Here is a 14,101-nt window from a genome sequence, read left to right on the forward strand (position 1 = left end):
CCTAACACATGTGGGAACCATCATTTGGAAACTAGCATGAAATATCTCATAAAATTACAAAAATATGAGTAATCATTCATGACTTATTTACATGAAAACAAAATTACATATCCTTTATATCTAATCCATACACCAACGACCAAAAACACCTACAAATACTTTCATTCTTCAATTTTCTTCATCTAATTGATCTCTCTCAAGTTCTATCTTCAAGTTCTAAGTGTTCTTCATAAATTCCAAAAGTTCTAGTTTCATAAAATCAAGAATACTTCCAAGATTGCAAGTTTACTTCCAAGTTTTCTAAATCCATTCCAAGTAATCATCCAAGATCAAGAAACCTTTGTTACTTACAGTAGGTTATCTTTCTAATACAAGGTAATAATCATATTCAAACTTTAATTCAATTTCTATAACTATAACAATCTTATTTCGAGTGGAAATCTTACTTGAAATTGTTTTCGTGTCATGATTTTGCTTCAAGAATTTTCAAGCCATCCAAGGATCCTTTGAAGCTAGATCTATTTTTCTCATTTCTAGTAGGTTTATCCAAGGAACTTGAGGTAGTAATGATGTTCATAACATCATTCGATTCATACATATAAAACTATCTTATTCGAAGGTTTAAACTTGTAATCACTAGAACATAGTTTAGTTAATTCTAAACTTGTTCGCAAATAAAAGTTAATCCTTCTAACTTGACTTTTAAAATCAACTAAACACATGTTCTATATCTATATAATATGCTAACTTAATGATTTAAAACCTGGAAACACGAAAAACACCGTAAAACCGGATTTACGCCGTCGTAGTAACACCGTGGGCTGTTTTGGGTTAGTTAATTAAAAAGTATGATAAACTTTGATTTAAAAGTTGTTATTCTGGGTAAATGATTTTTATTATGAACATGAAACTATATCCAAAAATTATGGTTAAACTCAAAGTGGAAGTATGTTTTCTAAAATGGTCATCTAGACGTCGTTCTTTCGACTGAAATGACTACCTTTACAAAAACGACTTGTAACTTATTTTTCCGACTATAAACCTATACTTTTTCTGTTTAGATTCATAAAATAGAGTTCAATATGAAACCATAGCAATTTGATTCACTCAAAACGGATTTAAAATGGAAAAGTTATGGGTAAAACAAGATTGGATAATTTTTCTCATTTTAGCTACGTGAAAATTGGTAACAAATCTATTCCAACCATAACTTAATCAACTTGTATTGTATATTATGTAATCTTGAGATACCATAGACACGTATACAATGTTTTGACCTATCATGTCGACACATCTATATATATTTCAGAACAACCATAGACACTCTATATGTGAATGTTGGAGTTAGCTATACAGGGTTGAGGTTGATTCCAAAATATATATAGTTTGAGTTGTGATCAATACTGAGATACATATACACTGGGTCGTGGATTGATTCAAGATATTTATCGATTTATTTCTGTACATCTAACTGTGGACAACTAGTTGTAGGTTACTAACGAGGACAGCTGACTTAATAAACTTAAAACATCAAAATATATTAAAAGTGTTGTAAATATATTTTGAACATACTTTTATATATATGTATATATTGTTATAGGTTCGTGAATCAACCAGTGGCCAAGTCTTACTTTCCGACGAAGTAAAAATCTGTGAAAGTGAGTTATAGTCCCAGTTTTAAAATCTAATATTTTTGGGATGAGAATACATGCAGGTTTTATAAATGATTTACAAAATAGACACAAGTACGTGAAACTACATTCTATGGTTGAATTATCGAAATCGAATATGCCCCTTTTTATTAAGTCTGGTAATGTAAGAAATAGGGAACAGACACCCTAATTGACGCGAATCCTAAAGATAGATCTATTGGGCCTAACAAACCCCATCCAAAGTACCGGATGCTTTAGTACTTCGAAATTTATATCATATCCGAAGGGTGTCCCGGAATGATGGGGATATTCTTATATATGCATCTTGTTAATGTCGGTTACCGGGTGTTCACCATATGAATGATTTTTATATCTATGTATGGGATGTGTATTGAAATATGAAATCTTGTGGTCTATTGTTACGATTTGATATATATATGTTAAACCTATAACTCACCAACATTTTTGTTGACGTTTAAAGCATGTTTATTCTCAGGTGAATACTAAGAGCTTCCGCTGTTGCATACTAAAATAAGGACAAGATTTGGAGTCCATGTTTGTATGATATTGTGTAAAAACTGCATTCAAGAAACTGAATTCGATGTAACATATTTGTATTGTAAACCATTATGTAATGGTCGTGTGTAAACAGGATATTTTAGATTATCATTATTTGATAATCTACGTAAAGCTTTTTAAACCTTTATTTATGAAATAAAGGTTATGGTTTGTTTTAAAAATGAATGCAGTCTTTGAAAAACGTCTCATATAGAGGTCAAAACCTCGCAACGAAATCAATTAATATGGAACGTTTTTAATCAATAAGAACGGGACATTTCATATTTAACTACCTAAACATGTTACACTACTCAATTTAGTAATAATTCATGACAAAAATCGGCCATAACTTGTTTATATCAAAAAGTCCCAAATTGCTCAAGAACACAAACCCTAGATTTCTAAAATTTTTGAAGTTTTTGGCTTCAAATCATGTTAAATAGCATCAATCTAGGTTATACATGCATAAAATACTACCAATTTAACACTAATTACACTAGAAATTAACAAAATTGCATTAGGTAAAATATTGGTAATTATCATAAAAACTAGAAAATTTATGAGTTTAGCGGTGTAATTTTTACCTTCTTTGAAAAGCTTCTGAACAATTTCATGATTAGAGCGAAAAATTTGATGAATTACGGTGGAAAAATGATGAAATTTGGTGAGGTTTTGAGAGAATTTCGTGTATGTGTGTGTATATTGTGGTGAAGAGCATAACAGACTGCCTTTTCTATCTAGCCTGTTTTCCAGCTCCATGCGATCACATGGAGTTGGAGTTTAAATCTCATGCGATCGCATGGGTATCCGGGAACAGTACTTTGGTTTTTTTTTTTTTATATAAAACCTTACACTTTATAAAACATAAAATTAATAAAATTTTAAAAATTTGTTTCTTTTTAGGATGAGGGCGTTTCGGATCGATGTCCTAGTCCGTCCCTCGACAAAATTTTAAAATTTGTCACTTTTTAATCGCGGTTTTAAAAGTAAAGATTTTTGGGTTTTTTAATGTTTTTGGCATACTTTAATTCAATAAGATTAAAAATAATGATAATAAAATTTCTCGTCCCTCCCTTGGGTAGAGCAATTTCAGTTCAACGACCTAGTCTTCAACTCACGACGAATTTTAAAAATCATATTTTTAACTTAGCGAAATAAAGTAAATTTTTATTTTTTAATTCACACCAAAATTAAATTTAAAATGCATAAAATTAAAAATTCATATTAAAAATTCACACCAAACTTAAATTATATTTTTGTTTTTATACATACAAACTTATATTAAAAATATTAATTTTTCAAATATTTACAATTTTAAATATATTGATTTAAAAAGTTTACAATATTATTTTAATATTAATTTTAAAAACAAAGTAAAAATAAAATTAAAAATCTTTTTGGTCTTTTATCCCACTTTAATCAATCAAATATTATCAAAAATTAACGCCCCTCTTTTCGGTAAAGTAATTTCGGTTCCATAGCCTAGTTTAACTCATGACGAATTTTTGAAATATTTTGGGTTGATTGATTAAAGATATTTATACCTCAAGAATAAACGGTAAATTTCGCAGTGATGTAATAATTTTTTGTATGATATCAATAATTTCGGTCGCAAGACCTAATTTTATCGAATACCAATTTAATACTTTATAGCGAACAAATTAGCGTTTATTATCAAAAGGTTAAAAATTAAAATAAAAATAAAAATGAAAACTGTACATACTTACCTGTGAGAAAGATTTCTTAATGATATGCTCTATCCCACTCATAAGATAGTCGGACTAATTGATTTTAGATGGCTACATAGGCGTAACCTCGAGCATTCAGTGTTTTTTCTTCTAAACATATGAACGGTCCGTCTCTGCATAGAGTAACAAATTTGGTATTTGAATATGTCTGATTCATCGAGCATTTTCCTTCGTGTGACCATTTTCCGCATTTGTGACATCTTTCAAGGTGTCATGCTCTCCTTTTCGCTGCGGATTTTGATTTTCCTTTACCAAATTGTAACTTATTATTTTCGCATCTGGATTCTTTTCTTACTCCGTCCAATTTACCTCTGATTAATGATACTATTTCACTTGGAAGGGTGTCATTATTACGTTTAGTGATCAAAGCGTGTAGCATTAGACCATGGTTTAATTCACATGAAGTCTTCATTTTGTAAAACCTAAAAAAAATAAAAATTTAGAATGGGGGGAGAAGACTAGTTCTTTAGGGTCTGCTAGGGAAAGACCATTCGGGTTCCATTTTCGAGAACTACACGAAAACAAAAAATCTAACTCTAACAGAAATACATATTATCCTTAAAAGACTTGATTCTCCCACACTTAGTTAGCTGTGATGTTGAAATTGTGATTAACTTCGTTGTCAACTTCCATCGGACTATCTATGTAATGTTTAACTCTGTGACCATTAACTTTAAATTCAATCCCATTTGAATGTATTAATTCTACTGTTCCGTATGGGAAAACTCTTTTGACTATGAATGGTCCAGACCATCTTGATTTCAATTTTCCAGGAAATAGCTTGATTCGTGAATTGAAAAGAAGAACTCTATCTCCTTCTTTAAATTCTTTTGAACTTCTGATTCTTTTATCATGCCATTTCATCGTTCTTTCCTAATAGATTAGCGAATTTTCGTATGCTTCTTGTCTTAATTCTTCTAATTCGTTTAGTTGACTTAATCGTAGATGTCCAGCTTCATGTAAATCAAGATTACATGTCTTCAAAGCCCAAAATGCTTTGTGTTCAATTTCTACTGGAAGATGACATGCTTTTCCGTAAACGAGTTTAAAAGGTGTGGTTCCAATTGGAGTTTTGTAGGCTGTTCTAAAAGCCCATAGTGCATCCTCCAATTTAATGGACCATTCCTTCGGATTTGATTCTACGATTTTCTCTAGAATACGTTTTAAAGATCGGTTGGTATTTTCAACTTGTCCACTTATTTGTGGATGATATGCAGTGGAGATTTTATGAGTTACTCCATATCTTTTAAGAACTTTCTCAAGTTGATTATTACAAAAATGAGTTCCTCGATCACTTATTAAAGCTTTCGGTGTTCAAAACCTTGCAAAAAGACGTTTTAAAAAGTTGACTACAACTCGTGCATCGTTAGTTGGGAGAGCTTGTGCTTTCGCCCATTTAGATACATAATCAATGGCTTACGAGAATATAGAGATTATTATGAGATTTTGGAAATGGACCCATAAAGTCAATACCCCAAATGTCAAATACTTCACATACTTGAATTACATTTTGTGGCATTTCATCACGTTGACTTTTTTTTCCCGGCCCTTTGACAAGCATCACAGGATTTGCAAAGAAGGTGTGCGTCTTTGTAAATTGTAGGCCAATAGAATCCAGCATCGTAAACTTTTCTTGCTGTTAGTTGAGGCCCATAATGCCCTCCTGTTGGTCCTGTGTGACAATGGTTTAAGATTTTACTAGCTTCATCTCCGAATACACATCGACGTATTATTCCATATGGACAACTTTTAAACAAATGTGGATCTTCCTAGAAATAGTGTTTTATATCACTGAAGAATTTCTTTTGTTTTTGGTACGCCAATCCTTTTTCAAGGAATCCACATACTAAATAGTTTGCATAGTCTGCAAACCATGGAATTTTATTATAATCTATCTTCAATAGATATTCATCAGGAAAGTTGTCTTGTATGGCCGATTCATTTAGAACTTCTAATTCAGGATTTTCAAGACGAGAAAGATGATCAGCAGCGAGATTTTCTACTCCCTTTTTGTCTCAGATTTCAATATCAAACTCTTGTAAGAGTAAGATCTAACGGATTAATCGTGGTTTAGCATCTTGTTTCGAAAATAGGCATCTAAGAGCAGAATGGTCAGTATAGACCACTGTTTTAGCTAGAACGAGATATGATCGAAATTTGTCAAAAGCAAAGACAATAGCAAGGAGTTCTTTTTCAGTAGTTGTGTAATTTGTTTGTGCCCCTTGTAACGTCTTACTAGCATAATATATAGGTTGAAATCGTTTTTCAATCCTTTGTCCTAAAACGGCTCCCATTGCAAAATCACTTGCATCGCACATTAGTTCAAACGGTAAATTCAAATTTGGAGTTATCATGATCGACGCATTAGTGAGTTTTTCTTTATGAATATTAAAAGATTTGATACATTCATCTGAAAAGATAAATGGAGCATCCTTTTCTAGGAGTTTATTCATAGGAGTGGCAATTTTAGAAAAATCTTTAATGAAACGTCGGTAAAAACCGGCATGCCCTAGAAAACTCCTAACTCCTCTAACATTGGTGGGATGTGGAAGTTTAGCAATTACATCTACTTTAGCTCTATCCACTTTAATTCCTTCCTTTGAAATTTTATGTCCAAGAATGATGCCTTCTTTAACCATGAAATGGCATTTCTCCCAATTAAAAACTAGATTTGATTGTTCGCATCTAATAAGCATTCGTTCTAGATTAACTAGACATGATTCAAATGTATCACCGAAAACTGAAAAGTCATCCATGAAAACTTCCATGCATTCTTCTATCATGTCGTGAAAAATCACCATCATGCACATTTGAAAGGTTGCAGGGGCGTTGCAAAGTCCAAATGGCATGCGTTTGTAAGCAAAAGTACCATAAGGGCACGTGAATGTGGTTTTCTCTTGATCTTTGGGTGCTATTGGAATCTGAAAATATCCCGAAAAACCATCAAGAAAACAATAGTAACTGTTTCCGGCTAATCTTTCCAACATTTGATCAATGAAAGGTAAGGGAAAGTGATCTTTTCTGGTGGCGTCATTTAATTTTCTATAATCAATACATACACGCCATCCTGTTACAGTCCTAGTAGGAATAAGCTCATATTTCTCATTTGTAATGACAGTTATGCCACCCTTCTTAGGCACGCATTGAACTGGACTTACCCATGGACTATCAGAAATTGGATAAATTAAACCTGCATCAAGTAGTTTAATAATTTCTTTCTTAACAAAATCTTACATATTAGGATTTAGTCTTCGTTGGCGTTGCACATACGTTTTATGACCTTCTTCCATAAGGATTTTATGTGTGCAATACGAAGGACTTATTCCTTTAATATCTTGAATCTTCCATGCAATGGCTGGTTTATGAGCTTTTAGCACAGAAATGAGTTGAGATTTTTCATTTTCAGTAAGAGAAGACGATATTATTACAGGTAATTCAGATTCACCATGTAAATAAGCGTATTCCAAATGGTTTGGAAGTGGCTTTAACTCTAATTTCGGTGGTTCTTCTATCGATGATTTATATCGATATCTGTCTTCTTCTTTTAGCATTTGAATTTATTCTGTTGTTGGTTCATATCCATTAGCCATAAGTGTAGCGAACATTTCAGTTTCATCAATTGGTTCAGTTCCTTCTCCTAAAGAACATTCTCCTGTTCCTTGTAATTCTGGAAATTCTTCTAACAATTCTGCATGTGATTCTATAGTTTGAATATAATAACATGTATCATCTGCAGATTGCGGTTGTTGCATTGCTCTATCAACTGAAAAGGTAACACTCTCGTCCTCTATACTTAGGGTTAGTTTCTTACCAAACACGTCTATCATTGCTTTAGCCGTGTTTAAAAATGGTCTTCCTAATATGAGAGGAACTTGAGAATCTTCTTCCATGTCCAGAACAACAAAATCTACTGGAAATACTAAAGTACCAACTTTAACTAGCATGTTCTCCATTATCCCTCTAGGATATTTTACTGATCTATCGTCTAGTTGTATGCTTATTCGTGTTGGTTTCAATTCTCCAAGGTCTAGTTTAGTGTATAGTGAATACGACATTAAATTTATACTAGCACCTAAATCTGCCAATGCTTCTATTGAACTAAGACTTCCCAGAAAACATGGAATTGTGAAACTTCCTAGATCAGATAGTTTTTCTGGTATCTTATTCAACAGCACTGCAGAACAATTAACATTCATAGTAACAGCCGAGAGTTCTTCAATTTTCTTTCTATTCGAGATTAGATCTTTTAGAAATTTAGCATATCTAGGCATTCCTGAAATCACATCAATGAAAGGAAGATTTACATTTATCTGTTTAAACATATCCAAGAATTTGAATTGCTCGGCTTCAAGTTTCTCTTTTCTCATTTTACTCGGGTAAGGAAGTGGTAGTTGGTATGGTTTAACATAAGGTTTAGCCTTAACTGTGTTATCTTCATTAACCTTTTCAACTACCGGTTCTTTTTCCTTATCTTGATCAGATTGTGGTTCTTGTGGAGTAGGAATAGCTTCATCAGAAATTACAGGTATTTCAGGTGGTTTAAGTGTAATACCACTTCTTGTGGTAATGGCTTTGGTTGTTTCATTCCGGGGGTTAGTATTTGTATCACTAGGTAGACTTCCCGGTTTTCTTTCACCTATTAACCTTGCTAGGTTACTTATTTCTTGTTCCAGATTTTGAATAGAAGCTTGTTGATTTCTAAATGCTTGAGCATTTTATTCATTGGTTTGTTTCTGAGATGTGAAAAACTGTGTTTGAGATTCAACTAGCTTTGTCATCATATCTTCTAAATTTGGATTTTTATCATCGGTTTGTGGTGGTTTGTTTTGAAAATTAGGTCTTTGCTGGTTGTAAGTATTATTGGATACTTGTTGATTGCTAGGTCCTTGTTGGTTGTTGTATGGAACATTTCGATTATAATTCTGGTTTTGGTTGTAGATTGGTCTTGGCGGTTGATAATTATTATGATAATTATTTCCAGGCCTTTGGTTTAAATATGAAACATTCTCTCTTTGTTCCATTGTTAGTTCAATACTGAGACAATCTTTTGTCAAATGTGATCCTCCACACTGCTCACAACTAATTCGTATTGAGTGAATATCTTTGGTCAACTTTTCCATTCGTCTCTCGACAGCTTCTATCTTTGCAGAAATGGAATCTAAGTCATGGCTAGAATCGGCTCTAGCTGCTTTAGATGATCTAACGATATCTTTTTCTTGGTGCCACTCATGTGAGTGGGAAGCAGTGTTATCAATAATCTTATAAGCATCAGTTTCTGTTTTCTTCATAATAGAACCACCAGCTGCTATATCGATATCTTTCCTTGTAGTGATGTCGCATCTTTGGTAGAATATTTGTACTATTTGACAAGTATCTAAACCATGTTGCGGACATCCTCTCAATAACTTTCCAAATCTGGTCCATGCCTCATATAGAGTTTCATTTGGCTTCTGTGTGAACGTAACAATTTCTCCTTGAAGTCTTACGGCTTTAGATGCCGGAAAGAATTGTTTAAGAAATTTTTCATCTAAAACGTCCCATGTATCAATCGCCCCTTCAGGTAACGATTCCCACCAATCTTTGGCCTCTCCCTTTAAAGTCCAGGGAAATAACATGAGATATATCTGTTCATCTTTAACTTCTCGTATTTTAAATAAAGTACAGATCCTATTAAAGGTACGAAGATGTTCATTTGGATCTTCCTTCGACGCACCACTAAATTGGCATTGATTAGTTACCATGTGTAGAATTTGTCCTTTGATTTCATAATCTGGCGCATTAATGTCTGGATGAGTAATTGCGTGACCTTGGCCAGTGCGTTTAGCTCTCATTCGGTCTTCCATACTTAAAGGTTCCAGATTCTTCATGATTGAATTTGTTGAATCTGAATCACTAGAGGATTCTGATTTAATGGTTCGTTCCTCAACAATCTCTGTTTGAATGATTGGTGGTTCCGGAGGAAAAATTAATGGTTCGGGATCTATGAATTGTCCCTGAATATTCTCCGGATTCTCAATTGTGAGGTCGGGTTCAAAAAATGGATTATCGGAAATTTGAATTGGAGTACTTGGTTGACTGGATGACGATTCTAAAGAAAAATCAATGGCGGTAATATTAGCTAGATGTCTTGATCGAGTTACAGGTGGTGAACGTACAAAAGGTGGTGAACGTTTTGCTCGGTGCATTCACTGAATATCCTATTAGTTTTTAAAAAGGAAGAAAAATTATATAAGTTATCAAATTAATAGAATTTTCTGATTTTGCCCACGTTTCGAATAGCCAAAAGATGCAGCAGAGGGGCACGATTCGTTTGGTCTCAATATAATTGAGTACTGTTTGGCTCCAATAACCCGGTCCACGTACAAATCCAACTATTACTACGAACAAGAAAATTTTGATGTCTTTCAATTTAACCACTTAAAATAATTTTTCGTAATTTAAAGAAATTTTAGATAAGAAATAGAGAAAAATTCTATGTCCTAAAAACTAGGATGACGAGAAATAAGAAAGAAAAAGAGCGCGTCGAAAAACGTCGAAAAAATAAAAATAAGAAAGTAGCGCGTCTAAACTTAAAAAGGCACTAAAAACTAAAAATTAAAAGTTGCGTCTAAAAATATTAAAGCTTAAAAGAAATACTATATCCCAAATGACAATAACTTAAAAAGGCATCGCAAAATTCTAAAGCACCTAAATCTTAGTCTAAAAAAAAGCACTTAAGGGATTTTACGGCAAAGCCTAAAAATCTAGAAATAAAAATAACTATGGCAAATACTATGATTTAAAACTAAATACGAGCGAAAAATACAAATATTACGTTAAAACAAATAAAAAAAATACAAAATATAAAAATATACTTAAAGTTGTAAAAAGTACAATTTTTATAAAAATATTATTTTTAGATTATTTATTTTGTAAAAGTATTAATTTTATAATTTAATTAAACTAAATAAACTAAATATACAAAATAAAAAAATTAAAACTAAATATTATAAAAATATAACCCTAATTAGGGTTAAAGTAATAATAATAAAAAAATACCCCGTAATTAATGCTGAATTAGGTTAAAACAGGCGTGTCTGACACTCTCATGCGATCGCATGAGAAATTGCCTTCAGGCTCATGCGATCGCATGAGCTAGGTTTTTGGGCCACGGTCTGGGCTGCTACAGTACGGGCCGAATTTTTTTATTTTATTTTTTTATTTTTTTTTGCTGTTTTTCTGTTTTATAAAAAAATACACAATATTTAAATAAAATTTATTTTTTAAATACTAAAAAAAATAAAAATAAAGAAACTTTATAAAACTTAAATATTTAACAAACTCTTAAAAATATTTATAATTTTTGTTTTTCTTTTTATATTTTTGCAATTTAAAACGTCTTTTTACAAAAATGTATTTTTACAAAAGTAGACTTAAAAATTAATAAATTTTTTTTTTATATATTAGCGTTGCGCTTCCGGCTTTTTAGCAGATATGTTCCCCGGCAGCGGCGCCAAAAATACTTGATGTTATGCGAGGTGTATATGAAATAGCTTATATTTTACTAGGAAAAACTATTAAATACTATACAATTTTACATAAGATATTTATTTATTTATAGAATGAATATACTTAAACCTTGCTACAACACTTATAGGCAGTGTACCTAATCGTACAGTAGTGTAGTTTTTAGTAAGTCCGGTTCGTTCCACAGGGAAATCTTTAAACAAAGCTTAACGCTATATTAGTTTTAATTTATAAAAATACAAATATATATATATATATATAAGTAATATTATTAATATAAAGGGGGGTTTTTACCGTTTAATGACCGGTTTGTCGATTTTAAAACTTTAGTCGCAGTTAAAACCTAATGTAAAATATTAAATAAATAAAAGACTTAATTTAAAGCGTAAAATAAATAATGATAATGAAATTGCAGTAAATAAAAGTGCGCATGAAATAAAATTGCGATAATTAAAAGTGCAATTAAATACAATGACAATAAATAAAAGTGCGATAATTAGAAGTGAAATTAAATATGAAAATAAAGGAATTGTGCTTATTTAAACTTCCGTAATCATGATGTTTGACGTGTTGATTTTAGTTTTATACCCATGGGTTAATTGTCCTTTGTCCTGGATTATTTAATATGTCCGTCTGGTTTTTGTCCATAACAGTCCATCAGTCATAAATATAAAGTGCGAGTGTCCTCGTCAAATTATCCTTATACCCGAAGTCAAATATTCCAGCTAATTGGGGACTTAAACTGTAACAAGATTTTAATACTTTGTTTAATAATTACACCAGGTTATCGACTGAGTGTAACCCAAGGTTTTAATACTTTGTTATCAATTATGCCAAGTGTCCTTGTACATAATTTCACCCCTGTTTTAATAATTCTAGTGACTATTAATCCATTCCCGTGTCCGGTTAAATGAACGATTATTCGTACATATAAATATCCCGCCCATCGTGTCCGATCGAGTGTATATGGTTATTTATAGGTATGTCCAATTGTAAATCTTTATATTAAAATTAACAAACTATCATTTAGTTAAACAAATATAAAGCCCATTAATAGCCCATAGTCGAATTTCCACAAGTGTCGTTCTTTTGTCCAAACCCCAATTATGGTACAAAGCCCAATTACCCAAATTTAAATATTTAGCCCAACATCATGATTACTTCGGTATTAAATAAGCATAATAATAACTTAGCTACGAGACATTATATTAAAAAGGTTGAACATAACTTACAATGATTAAAAATAGCATAGCGTTACACGGACAGAATTTCGACTTACACCCTTACAATATTCGCTAACATACCCTTATTATTAGGATTTAAAATTAAAATTAAAATTAAAATTAAAATATATATATATATATATATATATATATATTTTACGTATGATGAATGAGAAAAAGATATATTAAATGATGCACCAAAGCTCGATTTTTATAGGCATGTGGGCTGGAAAAGTTAGCCATGCGATTGCATGGGATTTCTTCCTCCAGGCCATGCGATCGCATGGCCGTCGGTGACAGCTCAAAGTTCCTTGTTTTCTTGTTTGTCGACGTTTTAATTAAATAAATATAATATATAAATAATTATAAGAATTATTTAAATATTATATTATATTTATGTGCATAGTTGACTTGTAATTTTTAGTCCATTGCGTCGAGCGTTGAGAGTTAACTCTGGTCCCGGTTCTGGATTTTTGAACGTCCTTGCGTATAATTTAATATCTTGTACTTTGTGTTTCGCGCCTTGTACTCTTGTAATTTTGAGACGTTTCTTATCAATAATTGGAACCTCTTTGATTGTATTTTGTACTTTTGAGCTTTTTGGTCGTTTGCGTCTTCAATTCGTCGAATCTGTCTTTTGTCTTCACCTTTTATTATTTAAACGAATATTACTTGTAAATAGAACAATTGCAACTAAAAGCTTGTCTTTCTTGAGGGATAATGCTATGAAATATATGTTTGTTTTTAGCATTATCAATTTCATTTCTCACAAATACACATCTCGTATCAGGCATTTCGCAAACTGCATAGAGATAAAAATCATACATATGGTGAACACCAGGTAACCGACCTTAACAAGATACATATATAATATCCCCATCATTCCGGGACTCCCTTCGGACATGATAAATTCGAAGTGCTAAAGCATCCGGTACTTTGGATGGGGCTTGTTTGGGGCTTGTTGGGCCCAATAGATCTATCTTTAGGATTCGCGTCAATTAGGGTGTCTGTTCCCTAATTCTTAGATTACCAGACTAAAAAGGGGTATATTCATTTTAATAATTCAATCATAGAAAGTAGTTTCACGTACTTATGTCTATTTGGTAAAACATTTATAAAACTGCATGTATTCTCATCCCAAAAATATTAGATTTAAAAAGAGGGACTATAACTCACTTTCACAGATTTTTACTTCGTCGGGAAGTAAGACTTGGCCACTGGTCGATTCACCAACCTATACCAAATATGTACATATATATCAATTTATGATCGGAATATATTCACAACATTTTTTATTACGTTTTTATGATTTAAGTTTGTTAAGTTAGCAGTCCTCATTAGTAACCTACAACTAGTTGTCCACAGTTAGATGTACATAAATAAATCAATATATATATCTTGAATCAATCCACGA

This window comes from Rutidosis leptorrhynchoides, chromosome 3 (assembly GCF_046630445.1).
Source record: "Rutidosis leptorrhynchoides isolate AG116_Rl617_1_P2 chromosome 3, CSIRO_AGI_Rlap_v1, whole genome shotgun sequence".
In the NCBI taxonomy this organism is placed as follows: Eukaryota; Viridiplantae; Streptophyta; class Magnoliopsida; order Asterales; family Asteraceae; genus Rutidosis; species Rutidosis leptorrhynchoides.